Source organism: Podarcis vaucheri (assembly GCF_965113315.1).
Source record: "Podarcis vaucheri genome assembly, chromosome: 1".
In the NCBI taxonomy this organism is placed as follows: domain Eukaryota; kingdom Metazoa; phylum Chordata; class Lepidosauria; order Squamata; family Lacertidae; genus Podarcis; species Podarcis vaucheri.
The window spans coordinates 90,614,244-90,627,963 of NC_138759.1; positions in this window are offsets into that span (position 1 = coordinate 90,614,244).

Sequence of the window (13,720 nt, forward strand, 5' to 3'; positions counted from 1 at the left end):
ATTTGCAGAATTTGCATCATGGTGAGCCTGCAGAATTTGGCTTTCCAGGTTTTTTATATGGAGTGTAGACGATCCCTACTCTTTTTAAGCAAAAAGAGAAAGCAAGCGGAGTAGAAATAGATATGGAGGTTTCCATGTGCATCGCAACAATATAATTAAGTTCCGGCACACTGACCCTGATGGAGGCACAAAGAATGAGGTACCATTTTTACTGTCCTTTTTCTAAAGTGCATTTTATACCTTATCTGACTGTTAGTAATTAAAATAATTTCAGATTTGACATTAGTATCCCAAATGTGTACATTCATATTTGTACACCTGAATATAGTCTTGAAAAGAAAAGAAACCCCTTTAGAATGCTTTAATACTTTCTGTCCCTTCAAGAAATTGGGAAAAGTTCCTGAAAGGAAATAATTCTAGTTTCCAGTGCCACAGTGTCTGTTTTCCAGAGGTGATGTTTCTTAATGCTGCTATTAAACGTTTCCTAGGGAAATTCAGTGCAGCCTGTATAAAAGCATCCTTGGCAAACCAAACATACTGCAGGTGTGCAGCTATTACATGGACAGTGCATAGTCAGTGACACTATCTTCTATTAATAAGCTAAAAAAATGTCATAAGTCTCAACAACAATCAGATCTGGAACAATGTAATGCTATGCATGTGATACGTTGCATGCATGTATATAACGCTCCCAATACTTTAGCCACAGGTTAGAAATAAGAGTTGCAAGCCCTAACTCCTGTTTACAGTTGTAAGTGGTTAAAGCCAACAAGGGAAATTTGCAGTTGGGAGCAGGGGCACAAGAGGCTTAGAGATAATATCTGATCCTTTAGCTATGGTTAAAGGATGCAGAGCAATATGAGAGCACTCAAAGTTTGGGAATTGAAAGTTTATTGAACAAAATTTACTCTAGGTCACACTAAGAGACTCTTGCAGTTTTCTATGAAATATAGTACCTAATGTAGAAACTATCATACTGAGTGGACTTCTAAGAATAATAATTTCTTTAGTTCTTAAAGAAGCAAATCCTTTTAATTGTGTATAAAAAAGAAATGGTCAATTTTTGCTACCAAAAAAGAAAAAAGAAGTATAATAGTCTGGTGTGATTCCAGTGATTGACTTTCCTTCTATACCATAGGTATTGATCCCTCTCTGTGGCCTACTATCTGTTGTCTTCTCCTACAGACGTGTGCTCATCTTTCTTATACACTCTTTTTCCAGTTCCTCGTAGGAAGATCCCTAAGGTTCAGATTTCTAAACTCTCATCAAACTGTAACTATGCAAATTGTGTAAAACATGCAAATCAAGTAAACATATACAAATGTGCATTGTTCGGTCCATTAATAGAATGTGGGATGAGGCTAAGATGGAAGTATTGACTCCCCAGTCTCCAAAGTGTACCAAACTATGTTGAGCATATTTGTTCCTCCGTTGTCACTGTTTAGAATTGTTTAATATCTAGCAGACAATCATTGCAGCCTGTAAGTGACCTCTTATAAAGTGTTGCTGCACCAGCTAAAGACTTGTTGAACTGAAAGTCTTCCTCCAGTGCAGTGATTTGAGGAGCATGTTTAATGAACCTTCCCCTCTACAGAAAACAGTAACTAGGGTTGCAATCCTGAGCACACTCACTGGAGAATAAGCACCATTAAACAAGACAATAGTTACTTTTGAGTAAATACGCATAGGACTGGGCCATTGGATTTGCCCCCTCCAATTTTCATCAAAATCTCACCTGCTTTTTGGCTGAGTGGTCATAGAATTGTAGAGTTGGAAGGGATTCCAAGGATCATCTTCTATCCCAACCCTCTGCAATGCAGGGATCTCAACTAAATCATACATGACAGGTCGCCATCCAATCTCAGCTTGAAAACCTCCAAGGAAAGAGAGTCCACCGCCTCTAATGGAAGTCTGTTCCACTGTTGAACAGCTCTTCCTGTCAGAAAGTTTTCCTGATGTTTAGTCAGAATCTTGTTTCTTGTAACTTGTAGCCTCTGGAGCAGAGAAAACAAGCTTGCTCCATCTTCATGTGACAGCCCTTTAGATAATTGAAAATGGATCTCGTATCTCCTCCTAGTTTTTAACAGCTGAAAGAGTGTACACTTTTTAACATGATTCTTTGAATATCTGTTTTGAGCTGCAGAATATAAATTTGGTGCTAAAGTCACTGGCTGCCTACCCTTGCTGTTTAGCTGTGTCAAGAACAGTGTCTCTTGGTGCTTTTTATTATTGGATTGCTAATCATTTGGGATTTGTCGTATCACCTCTTGCCTTTAGAAGTCTCAGATATGTGTAAGCCATGATTGAGGAGAGGATGGAAGAGTGAATTTTTTTTAAAAAAAGCACCTAGGAAAGTTACCAAGACTTAATCTTAAAATGTGAGGATGGAAAAATGTGCTAAAATCTAGAAATGAGGCTTGCTTTTAGGAGTCTGGATCTGCCTTAACCTGTTTATCTTTAGCTCAGCCACCTATACCATAGCTGCTGTTTTAGTGTCTGAGGCAGAGGAGGAGTGGTGATGGTTTCGGTTTTCTTTTCATCCCCACTGTTCAGGGTGGGTAGCAGTATAATCTTAGGAGAGATCCTTGTGGAAGGAAATAAAGTCAGCATTTTTTGGCTTCTTATTACACACCACTCACTTGTGGAACCTGAAGGGAGAATGTGAATCTCTGAAACTCTAAATTTTGAGCAGTTAAAAGGGGCCTAAAAATGTTAACATTACTTTATAGTGTACAGGTATGATAGTACTCATTGATTATGTGAAGGGTAACAATGTTATTAGAGTATTAGTTGTGTAGGTACAACATAGAGCAAGTAGGACAATACCTCTTACTGGTCATTTAGGGGGAATATGCAAACGTTTAGAGTCGTTTCAGAGCTTCAGGCATTCAGAGTTCAAATAAAATCCAAACAGAATTTGCTTTGTAGTCAGGCTTTTTGGTTATTTATCTGGGTGCAGTTCTCTAGGCCAAAGCAAGTAGATGCTACTAGCAGGCTACACAGATATGAGTTCTGCTTTTCTAGAGTTCTTTGCAATCTAAATCTTACTAGATTGGGGGGGGGGGAGCCTTATGGGTTTGGGTTATATTGCTTACTATCTGCATATTTTCCCACACCTTTTTTGTTCCTAAACAGAGCAGCTTACAGTAACCCAAAATCTGTTTTAAAGCCGCTTTATGATCTGAAGTAGTATGCTGTTTCATCCTCTCATTTCCTTTGTTCTAAAGAACCAGAGCCTTGACAGAGGGCTAGAGGGTTCAAATTGCATCTCTGTTTATTTTGGTCTCTGAATACCTGTGCTGAAGCATGCAGTTCAAAAGTTTGCGCTATTTTAACAAGGTTACTTCTGTTACCAAAAAGTATGAGAATGGACTTCAAAAAGAATGTATGAATTGCAGCATATGAATTTTAAACTCTTCTTGAATTGTTTTAAAAGGAACTATTTGAAGCTTGGCAGCATTCAGATTCTATATTAACCCACCAGCTTGCGGTGCACAGCTTGTTTCTCTCAGCTGCAGGTCCATTTCCTTATTATGGCTAGACAAGGGTTTGGGGGAACCTAGCAGAATAAGGTGCCTGCTTTCTGTGCCTTTCCCCCCCAGTACTGCATTTTGTCTTGACAATGGCAATGTAAAAGTGCTGCAGAGAGATAAGTAGCTCTGGAGATTTCAAAAATCTGAATTACTGTCTTTAATACCATTTAGATGACATAAATACTATCACAAACACATGCTTATATAGGAGTCCCAGTGGTTCTTTAACATTGTTGCTAGTTATTATGAAAAACACTTGTGATTTGCCCCCTAAGCAGCATGGGGAGTGGATCAAAGGTGTCTGATTCTTAATCCTTAGCAATTTTGTACTTAATGTAGTGCAAGTTTTGGATATAAGCCCTTTGCCTCACATGAATTGGTCACTGAGGTCACCAAACCAAAAAATGCAGTGAGGAATTTTAGTGAATGGCAGCAGCTCTGATGTTAAGGAGCCCAAAAGTTACCATTTTGTTTACAATTAAGACTTTGCCAAATGGGACAGCAGAGTGTTTACATGATTACTTTGTGGGTTGCTGTCTAACTGACAAAACCGCTTAGCGCTTTTTAACAACATCTACAAGAAGTGTACACTTTTATTTAGAAGAAAAGTACCGATCTCCCAGTAAGTTGCATATATCCTCCCCCATGCACTGGGGTGCATAATGAATCCTAGTGACATTGTCAGTTCATTAAATCCCCCTTTCTAGGTGTGTATTCTAAAATTCTTGTGTTCCTAGAATTCCAAAGATGCAGGGAGAATGAGGCCATGAAGCCAATAACCTTGCGTACAACTGCTATCATGTATAGGCTATTTGCAGAGAAATTTTAAATCATGAATATTCTTCATGTTTCTTAAGGACAATTATGAGAAATTGGTCTGGGAACAGACTGTGATCAAATGATCATTCTAGGGTGAAACTAGAAACAACAAAAAGCTGGTGAAAGGACCGTCAAAGCAAAATAAAGATTCTTCTCTCCAAACATAAGTTGCAGATCTGGCAGCAACAATTGTCAGCCATGCTAGTTGGCTTTTGTCACTGTTTTTAGCAGAATTTAGATGGCACACTGATGGCACATTTTAGCCAGTCAGAAATGACGTAATGCAATAATGCATTAGTGTCATAACGTCTTGTATTTGGTATATCTTGAAAGTTGTCATCTTTTGGAGAAGAATTGGATGAACAAAACATTGACATGGAATCCATCCATTGTCTGTAGATTTTTGATACCTAAAATAAGTTTTTGAAAATCAGGAAACAACCCTAACATGATTTGTTGAAGTTAAAAGTAAAATGAAGTTTCACCAAAATCATGTACAGTCTATTGGAAGCAATTTGAATCTGCAGCACAAGCTTTACGCTTTAGTCCTTAGATTTCTAAAGCGTTTTATTTTTTGTAGTTTGTTGCACTCATTTTTCAGATGCACACCCCACGGAGTGAAACTTAACCTATTTAGTTATACAAACAACAAAAATCAAGCAGAGTGCCTTTATCTGTATGCCTTAATTTTGTTTGTTTGTATATTAATTACAGGGACGCGGGTGGCGCTGTGGGTAAAAGCCTCAGCGCCTAGGGCTTGCCGATCGAAAGGTCGGCGGTTCGAATCCCCGCGGCGGGGTGCGCTCCCGCTGCTCGGTCCCAGCGCCTGCCAACCTAGCAGTTCGAAAGCACCCCCGGGTGCAAGTAGATAAATAGGTACCGCTTACCAGCGGGAAGGTAAACGGCGTTCCGTGTGCTGCACTGGCTCGCCAGATGCAGCTTTGTCACGCTGGCCACGTGACCCGGAAGTGTCTCCGGACAGCGCTGGCCCCCGGCCTATAGATGTGAGATGGGCGCACAAACCCCAGAGTCTGTCAAGACTGGCCCGTTCGGGCAGGGGTACCTTTACCTTTACCTTTATATTAATTACAATAGTGGACAAGTGATGCAGGACCAGCAAGATCAGTCTTTGAAATGTAGAAAATGGCAAATTCCCAGTTGTTACAAGTTACTTGTTCGTCTGCAGAAATTTCAGATTTAACTACCTAGTTTCCACCACCCCCGCCAGCCAAGTTCTATACAAATACTCAGAATGCAGCCAATGTTAAGCTTGTTGAACAAACACTTAACTCTCGCCACTGGAAATCAATAGCACTTAATTTGGTTTGACAGTGTCCTTTATTCTTAAGCTAAGTGGGAAGTAGGAAGTTCTACCACCACATTGTTCTTGTTTTTTTAAAAAATAACCCAGGCTTTGACTCTTGCACTCTGTTCCAGAATGCATTTTTAATGCTGCAGCTGCCCTAATGTCCAGTAGTTCAGTGAGCTGCTAACAGCTGCCCTATATAGTCTATGATGGTACTTATTCTGAAGGAAGGTGTTAAATAGGACCTCTGGAAGATCACAGGTTCCCAGCCCTTGGCTTAAAGCATGTGACAGTATTGCTTTTGTATAGACAAATCAGATGCCGTTTCAAAGAACACATTTTCTTTCTATTTATATATATATATATATATATATATATATATATATATATATATATGAGAGACAAACCTTGTTCCTGCCATTGTCCAGATTTAATGCTGCATCAATGAGTCAGTTGCACTAGCAATCCTTTCAATCATCTCTGCAGCAGTGTCTGATGACTGCTGCAGGTATTTAAGAGAGCCTGTCAGCATTCACAATATAGTTCCTTTTTTTCCTTTTTTAAAATATGTGATCTTTGGAATATATCATGCCTATGCGGGCTGGGGACAGACTTTATTTGTTTGAATGTAAGTCCTTGTGGTGGTATTGAAGTTAGCAAAGGTACTACCACCAGCATACCAGTACTTAATTGCTGGTTGGTTCCTTTTATGTATTATTGGCATGTGTGCATTTGCAAATCACTGCAAACCAAAGCTTTTCTACCCCTGTACACAGCCCAAAGTGATATTTATCTAGCTTAGAGACTGTTAATTGTTGTCCAATTTTTAAGCTTTGCTGGACATAACGACTTCCATGTGCAACCCAAGAGGCTGTGTGAGCAGAAATATTTTTAAGGGTGCCAATGAAACTGTGTGATGTAAGAGTTATGCTTAGTAGCCTCTGTGGAATTTCAAGGGCTCACTCCTGGGTTTGCAAGGTACACCAGTCCTTGTGGTGGTGGTGGGGGCAGCAAAATGTGCAGGTCCTGATAACTACCGTAACTGCAGGGGCTAATGAGTGCTTTATTGGGCATTGCCTGACTCGTGTTCAGTGTTGATGTAAAGACAGCCCTGTTGGCGTAGCAAGGAGATTATAGTACAGCAGCAAAATTTGAAAAGTGATCCATACCTCAGGGAAAATCTTACAGGTTTTAAATGAAAGGTGGAGGTGTATATAACAACTGATCCAAAATCCGACTTTATGCAGAAGCTAGGAGAAAGATCATTTGGTATGGAAAATACTCTATTACACACTTACATAAATTCATCTGAAACTTTCAGAAATGAAAGCCATTGGAAGAAATGTTCCTACTTAAAAAAGAAATGTGTGTTTATGCATAATGTGTTGGAAACTGGAATTGGCTTTTACATTGCAGTGCCACGTATTTCATTTCTTCTCAGCATATACTTAATAATGCTAAATGTGTTAGATTCTACTTTGTAGATGGTGGAGGCACCCCATCAACCCATCCCTGGCTTAATCTCTTAATGGAAAAATATTCTTATGCTATCCATTGAACTGACCAGAATTGGCCTTTAGGCGAAGTATAGAGCAAATACTCATGAAAACGTGGAGGAATCTGTCACAAGAAAAAGCTATGCCTGAAATGGTGCAGCATTCACAAGGCAGTGACCACACTGACCTTCACACTGTGTCCTGCAGATTGATATGGGAACTTCTAGGAAGAAGCTTGATAATGTGGACCTGCATCATCTGATAGAATGGTTTGATAAGCCTCAAGCCTGACTAGTCTTTTGTGTGCTGTGCTTTGCAATTGTACAATTAAATTGTACAATTAAAGCAGAAGAAATAGAATCTAGAATGTGTACAAAAGATGGGCAACATCGGTGGGTATGGTGCATCAGTTATGGTGGGCTGCTTCAGTGCGGAATAATATCTGTCAGTCGTGATTATTCATGTGGGCATAACCATTCTATTCTGGAGATTACAATTACAGAAAGAAATGGAAACATTGCGACTACCTCAAATACAAACTTTAAATACAGCAACGAGTTCATATGTAAAGACTGCCGTGCAAAAAACCCCTCTGTCCACGGAAGTTTCGTCTCTCACTACAATGCTAGAAGAATTGATTGAACCTTAAGCAGTAAAATTAGGACACAGTTTGGCTTTGATGGAATGAATCTAGGAATTGTTCTTGTGTCCTCATTCTCAAGGATAAAGAAGTTCTCTGCTTCACAAGAGGCCAGCTTGCTAAAGAAAAATAAAAGTGATTGTGAAATCGCAGGCTGAAATTGGAGCTGGACCCAGATTCTTTGTCAAATTGTGCCCTTGAAATGTCAGCGATTCTTTAACATTGCTCTGCTTCGCAGACATGTGGATGGCAGCTATGGATGCAAAAACCTCCACAGGGAGCAGCACATTTCCCAAGACACTACCTCCAGCCATTTTCATGGCAGATTTGTGAGGTCTACACGCTAGATCTGAAAGTAGGGCCTGGAAACTTGAAAAGTTCATTCTTATGATAAGGCTTTTGATGATATCCTTAAATGCTGCTGGGTGTAAGTACAAGATGGTATCAAGGCTTGCATGTAGTACAGCTTGCCTATGCTATAAATGTGGCTTGGCACACATAGCATCATGCAGTGATTGCCAGGGCAACGGATGTGGGATCCAAAGGTGCCTTGCTTAAGCAAATAAATAATACTTCAATCTGCATCAATCAGGGGAAGATCATATCCTGAACTATTCCCAATAACCCTGCCCCCCGAAACCAGAGTTGGTGTTAGGGGGGCCGCTGAGCACTGCGGCGCAGAAAAGGGAGCAGACGATTCTTGCTCTGTGATGGAAAACTGCTTGTAGTTCTCTGGATCAAAGCCATGGTTGGCTGATGTGATGAAACTTGACACCAGATCGTGCAGCATAATAAAGTATCACTAGTTTGTTAATTTTGTAGAGTGAATTTTATGGAGATTTCATAAATACTTGGAATGAAATATGTATTTCATGTCAAAATTTGCCCTTTGTTTAAACTATGATCACCACATATTAGCAATGGAGTTTTGGATAGATTATATATATATCTTCACCTTTCATTTAAGTACTTCTGTACTCCCCCTCCACCACCCCTGGTCTAAACCACCAAAAGTTGTATTTCTGTGGTTTCAAAGTTTGCAGCTGAAGGGAAGGAGGTGAATCTTTAGGTCAGTATAGTAGGCCAAAGTATTTCTTGTGCCATAGCAAACCAGAACATTGCAGAGTTTACGGGAGAAGTAGTCCATTTTATTCCAAATAATTCAGAACAATACTTCTCCCTTGGCTATCTTGGTTCGGTGTAAGTCAGACATGCATCCAAGTGAGCAGGACTTAAGATTTCTAAACTGCTGGTTACTGAGAAACTTAGCATCAAAAGCATTTTATTCATTTATCTTGCGTATGCCAACTTTTTCTGCATTTCTAAAATAAGAGTACTTGACACAACTAATGCTATTGGAAGTAGTTGGAGTCAGGTGAAAGGGGTCTTGTATAGGAAGAAGGGTTATTTTAATATACATATATTTTAATGGATTTGACCTCCTCTCTCCTTAATAAGAAAGGAATAACTACAAAAGGTTACTGAAATTCTCTCTGGCTATTTGACTGTAATGCGTTCAAACCCTGTTGGTAAAGGATGTCTCCCTCCTGAGACCCCTCCTAGGCTGTCAGACACTGAACAAATTCACAGACTAGTTTAATATCAGAGGTTGAACTACTCACAAACTCTGTTTTTAAAAAAGATTGTCCCAGTTTTGAATACCACCACACACCCACACACACAATGGGCACATGATCATGACCTAAAATAAAAGGTTTGTGCTTTCTTTTTGGAACAGGGTATTTAATCTGTCTAAATTTCACGTGGCTTGCTATTTGTTAGTATCACAATTTTAAAGCTTGATAATGTTTGTCCAAAAGTGGAAACTTTATTAATTGCAACCCAAACGTGCTCAGCCTGCCATCTGTACCTTGCACCATTTTCTTAAGAAAATGTCACTGTAAGTTATGGGGAAGAGATGTTGGTTAAAGCAGACTTTTGCTTTTAAAAAAGCTAATAATAATAATGATAATAATGATGATGATGATGTATATCTACCCTTTGGATCTAATGTAGATTTTTTTATGCAGCTGTCAAATTCTCTATTTAATCCCTTGGTTTCTCTGTAAATGTTTTTACTCTCTGTTTGAATGCTGGGCACAGTTTGTAACGTATGTACACAACGGTGTTTTTTTCTATCAATGTTAACTTTTTTGCACATTTTTTGAAATTGTTTAATTTGTACACTGTTTTAATACTCTGACCAACTGTTATGGAGTGTATGCGGATTATGTATGTGTGCAATGTACTACTGTTTTGAATGAGGATTTTTAGATTCCGTATAAATGCGTGTCCGCTTCTGGCTTTACCTTGGTTGAGGAACTCAGGACATTAGCTTTGCTTACTAGTTCCCCCACAATAGTCCAAATCCAGCAACTTGGTTGTACCTGCAGAGCTTTGACACAGATACTGAACTCTGTGTGAATAGGGACTTCCCAGTTCACTCCATGCTATTTGGGGCACCTGCCAGTTGACTAGTCAAATATGGTCAAGTTGACCACCATCCAACATCATGAATTCAATGTAACAGTTAACTTGGTTCTGTTTTGTAGCTAGTGCATTTCTGATTGCTTGCCCATTTTTTTTTGCTGGAAGGCTAGCCAGATTCCAAATGCTTTTTCACTGATGTGCAGAGTGCACACACCCAGCTTCTCAGAAGCATGGCGTGAACAGGAACAGGGAAGCCACTGCTTAATAGAGCTTCAAATATGTGTCAGATCCTCTGCGGAGTTTGGATTGTGGTAAATGTGTCTAAGAACTTTCCAAATATAGGGTACATAAAAATGCCTTCTATGTACTGTCTGTCCTGTTTCCCACAGACCTATTCCAGTTTCATTTCTACATGTTTTTTAAAAAATTGTTTTTTAAAGGTACTGCATTTAGTTAGATGAATATATAAAAGCTTTGAGAGATAATTTACTAGATAAATATATTTTCAGCTGGCTGATGTTCAGAAAATATTTTATTTTTTGTTTTTAACCATTCAAAATGTATTTGTATTTCCAAAATTAGACATGAATTGTATATTAAAACACTCTGGCTGGATAATGGTATGGTTTGTCTTGTAAGGTTTCTCTCTCTCTCTCTTTTTTAAGAGCTAAAAATGTTTCTGTGATACAGAGAATAATAGTACTGTTCTGAAAAGCTGAAGGCAATCTTTCAATTTAGAGCTGCTTGAGAAAATTGAGACACAAAACCAATCTTAGAAAAGTCAGATGTTTTTATTGCCTGTTCTTTTTTGTTACATTGAATGTAATGTTTCCCGCTTTCCTTATTTTCTGGTACTGGGAAAAAATAAAGCATGTTGAAGGTACTAGCAGAATACCAAGTAATACATAAATTTGCCAGCCTAGTTCATGGCTTGAAAGATTATTTGTATGATTCTTAAGACTTGCCAACAAAAAAATTCTCATGTTGGGTAAATAGCACACTGGTGGATATAAAAAACCAACAGTTAGGAAAAGTGGTATTCTCTCTTTCTCTCTTTCTTTTTTTAAAGAGCCTACTAATAGCCTGGTATGGTGTGGTATGTTCCATTGTTCATGCACATTTTGACCTTGTCATAGTCTCAAAAGTGTGCTTGTACAAAATGTATAAAAGCATTTTGATTTTTTTAAAACAACAACTATGTATTTACCTGTCATTTTTTTGCTGGTAAATGGCTTTTATTTTATTTGGGTTTTTTATCGATTATAAAAAGAAGCCATGTTTATATTCTGTGTTTGACCAAATTACTTCTGTTTTATGAAATTTGTATATTGGTGGTACACATCTTCGTGTAGGATGATTGTGCATGAGGACCTGCAAGAATTAATACGATGAAAGATTGGAGGTTGTTTTTTTTCTTCCAAGTTAATTCTGGAAAGGTTATGGTGCAAAGGTTTACTGGATGTAACCTTATGAGCTTATGGAATGACTATAGAGAATGGCACTTCTAAGTGTTAATAAAACAAATATTTATTTCCACTTTGTTTTTTGTCTTTTCTAAGTGCATTAATACTTGGTATTTACATAATGCTTTGGAATGATACCCAACAAGTCATGCTTGGAGTAGACCCAGTGGAATTAAATGGACAATTCAGTTTCAGTTTATTTCAGATTTCAATTGAGCTATGACATAGCTGGAAATTATCCTTAATGTACTGACAGGGTTTCATGTACAGCATTTCAATAATTATTACAACACTGCAGGGTAGGTTGGTGAAATCCAGTGCATGCTTTACCTAGAAGTAAACCATTCTGTGTCCTCTGGGGCTTACTCCTTAATGTGTTTAGCACTGTAGCTTCATTATTGTATCTACTATGCAGCACTATACAACTTGCAGGTAGTGTTGGGTGTTCATATATAATTTCCTATATTGCTTTCCCCACCCCAGTGTTCATAGTATTAAAACAGCCACCTAACTGATTATTGATTGGTAAAATTGGTATACCTCTCAATATAAAAAGAAATCTATACATTTACATGAAATATAATTAAGGGAGTAGGGGGAAGGTGGATATAAAATCATATAAAAATACAACACCATCAAATAATTTTTAGAAGTCAAAACTGAGTACTGTAGAACTATATCATAGGTATAACTTGAGTAGTGCACAAGAAAGAAAAAGTTTAAGAATTAGAAATGAGCGAAAGCTTGGGTAACAGTTGTTTAAAGCTGGTTACTGTCTCAACCTTTTGAGCCACCCAGGAGAGGGCATACCAAATGGAGGGTACCACCACCAATAAATCATCCTCCTTGTCTAGGTTTACTTACAAAAACATGAAAAATGTAATGATGCAGAACATCTATTACGCTTTGTGTACTTCTTACGCAGGGCAAAACATGTTAAACAATCCAAAGCAGACAAATGTTTATACAAATAAAACCAATGTTTTAGACTTAATACCTATAGTCAAATAGCTCAGGCCAATGGCACCACCATATATTATTAACATGCACAAGCCTATAAATGTGGACACACACTCCAGCCCCCATGCAGCTTACATAGGGTCTGAACATGCATCTTCACGCATGTGAGTACATTGCTTTGAAGTCTTGCAGCTAAACTATGTAAGCCGCCTCAACTGAAAAGTGTTAGGTGGAAAAAGTGGTATGAAACCCAAGTTCACCAACTTGGATGGATTTAAAGGAGGATTGGACAAACTCGTGGAAGTGAAGGCTTATGTTGAACCTCTGTATGCCAGTTGCTGGGAATCAAGGGGGGGGGGGCTGTTTTACGCAGGTCCCATTGGTGGACTTCCCAAAGGCATCCAGGCAGCTATTGTGAGCAGGATGCAGCACTAGATCCAGCAGGGCTCATGCACTCAGTGCCTGCATGCCTGAATTTAACAACTCACATTTGGTGTGTTTTATTGTTTGTTTCTCGAACAACCATTGCCAATCAGCTAATTGTCCCTGCACTTAGTTCCTTCCTGGCCCCTTTCTTTATGAGAGCCATGCACACATGGCAGGTACCTGATCAAGTGGACTATCCAGGGCTGGATTTAGGTTTGATGAGGCCCTAAGCTACTGAAGGTAATGGGGCCCTTTATATGTCCAGCTGTCCTTTGTCAACAACAAATTGTCCGTGTTTGTTTGTGTTGAATATATGCTATTGGTAATTTATGGACCTAATAAGGTATCTAAAGCCATTTGGACATACAGAATGTAGGCACCCTATATACAGAAATGCAGTGGCGTAGCGTGGGTTGTCAGCACCTGGGGCAAGGCAAGTAATTTGCGCCCCCTAACCCGTGGATTTGCGCCCCCTAACCCTAACCCCCAGATGTTGCGCCCGGTGCGGCCGGCCCCCCCCTGCACCCCCCCACTACGCCACTGCAGAAATGAGCAAACCAGTGATATTTTAGGGAGCAGACTAGCAGGCGGAGCCCATTACTTACACCATAGGAGACTACACAAAACACTGTTGCTGTATGTAGGTT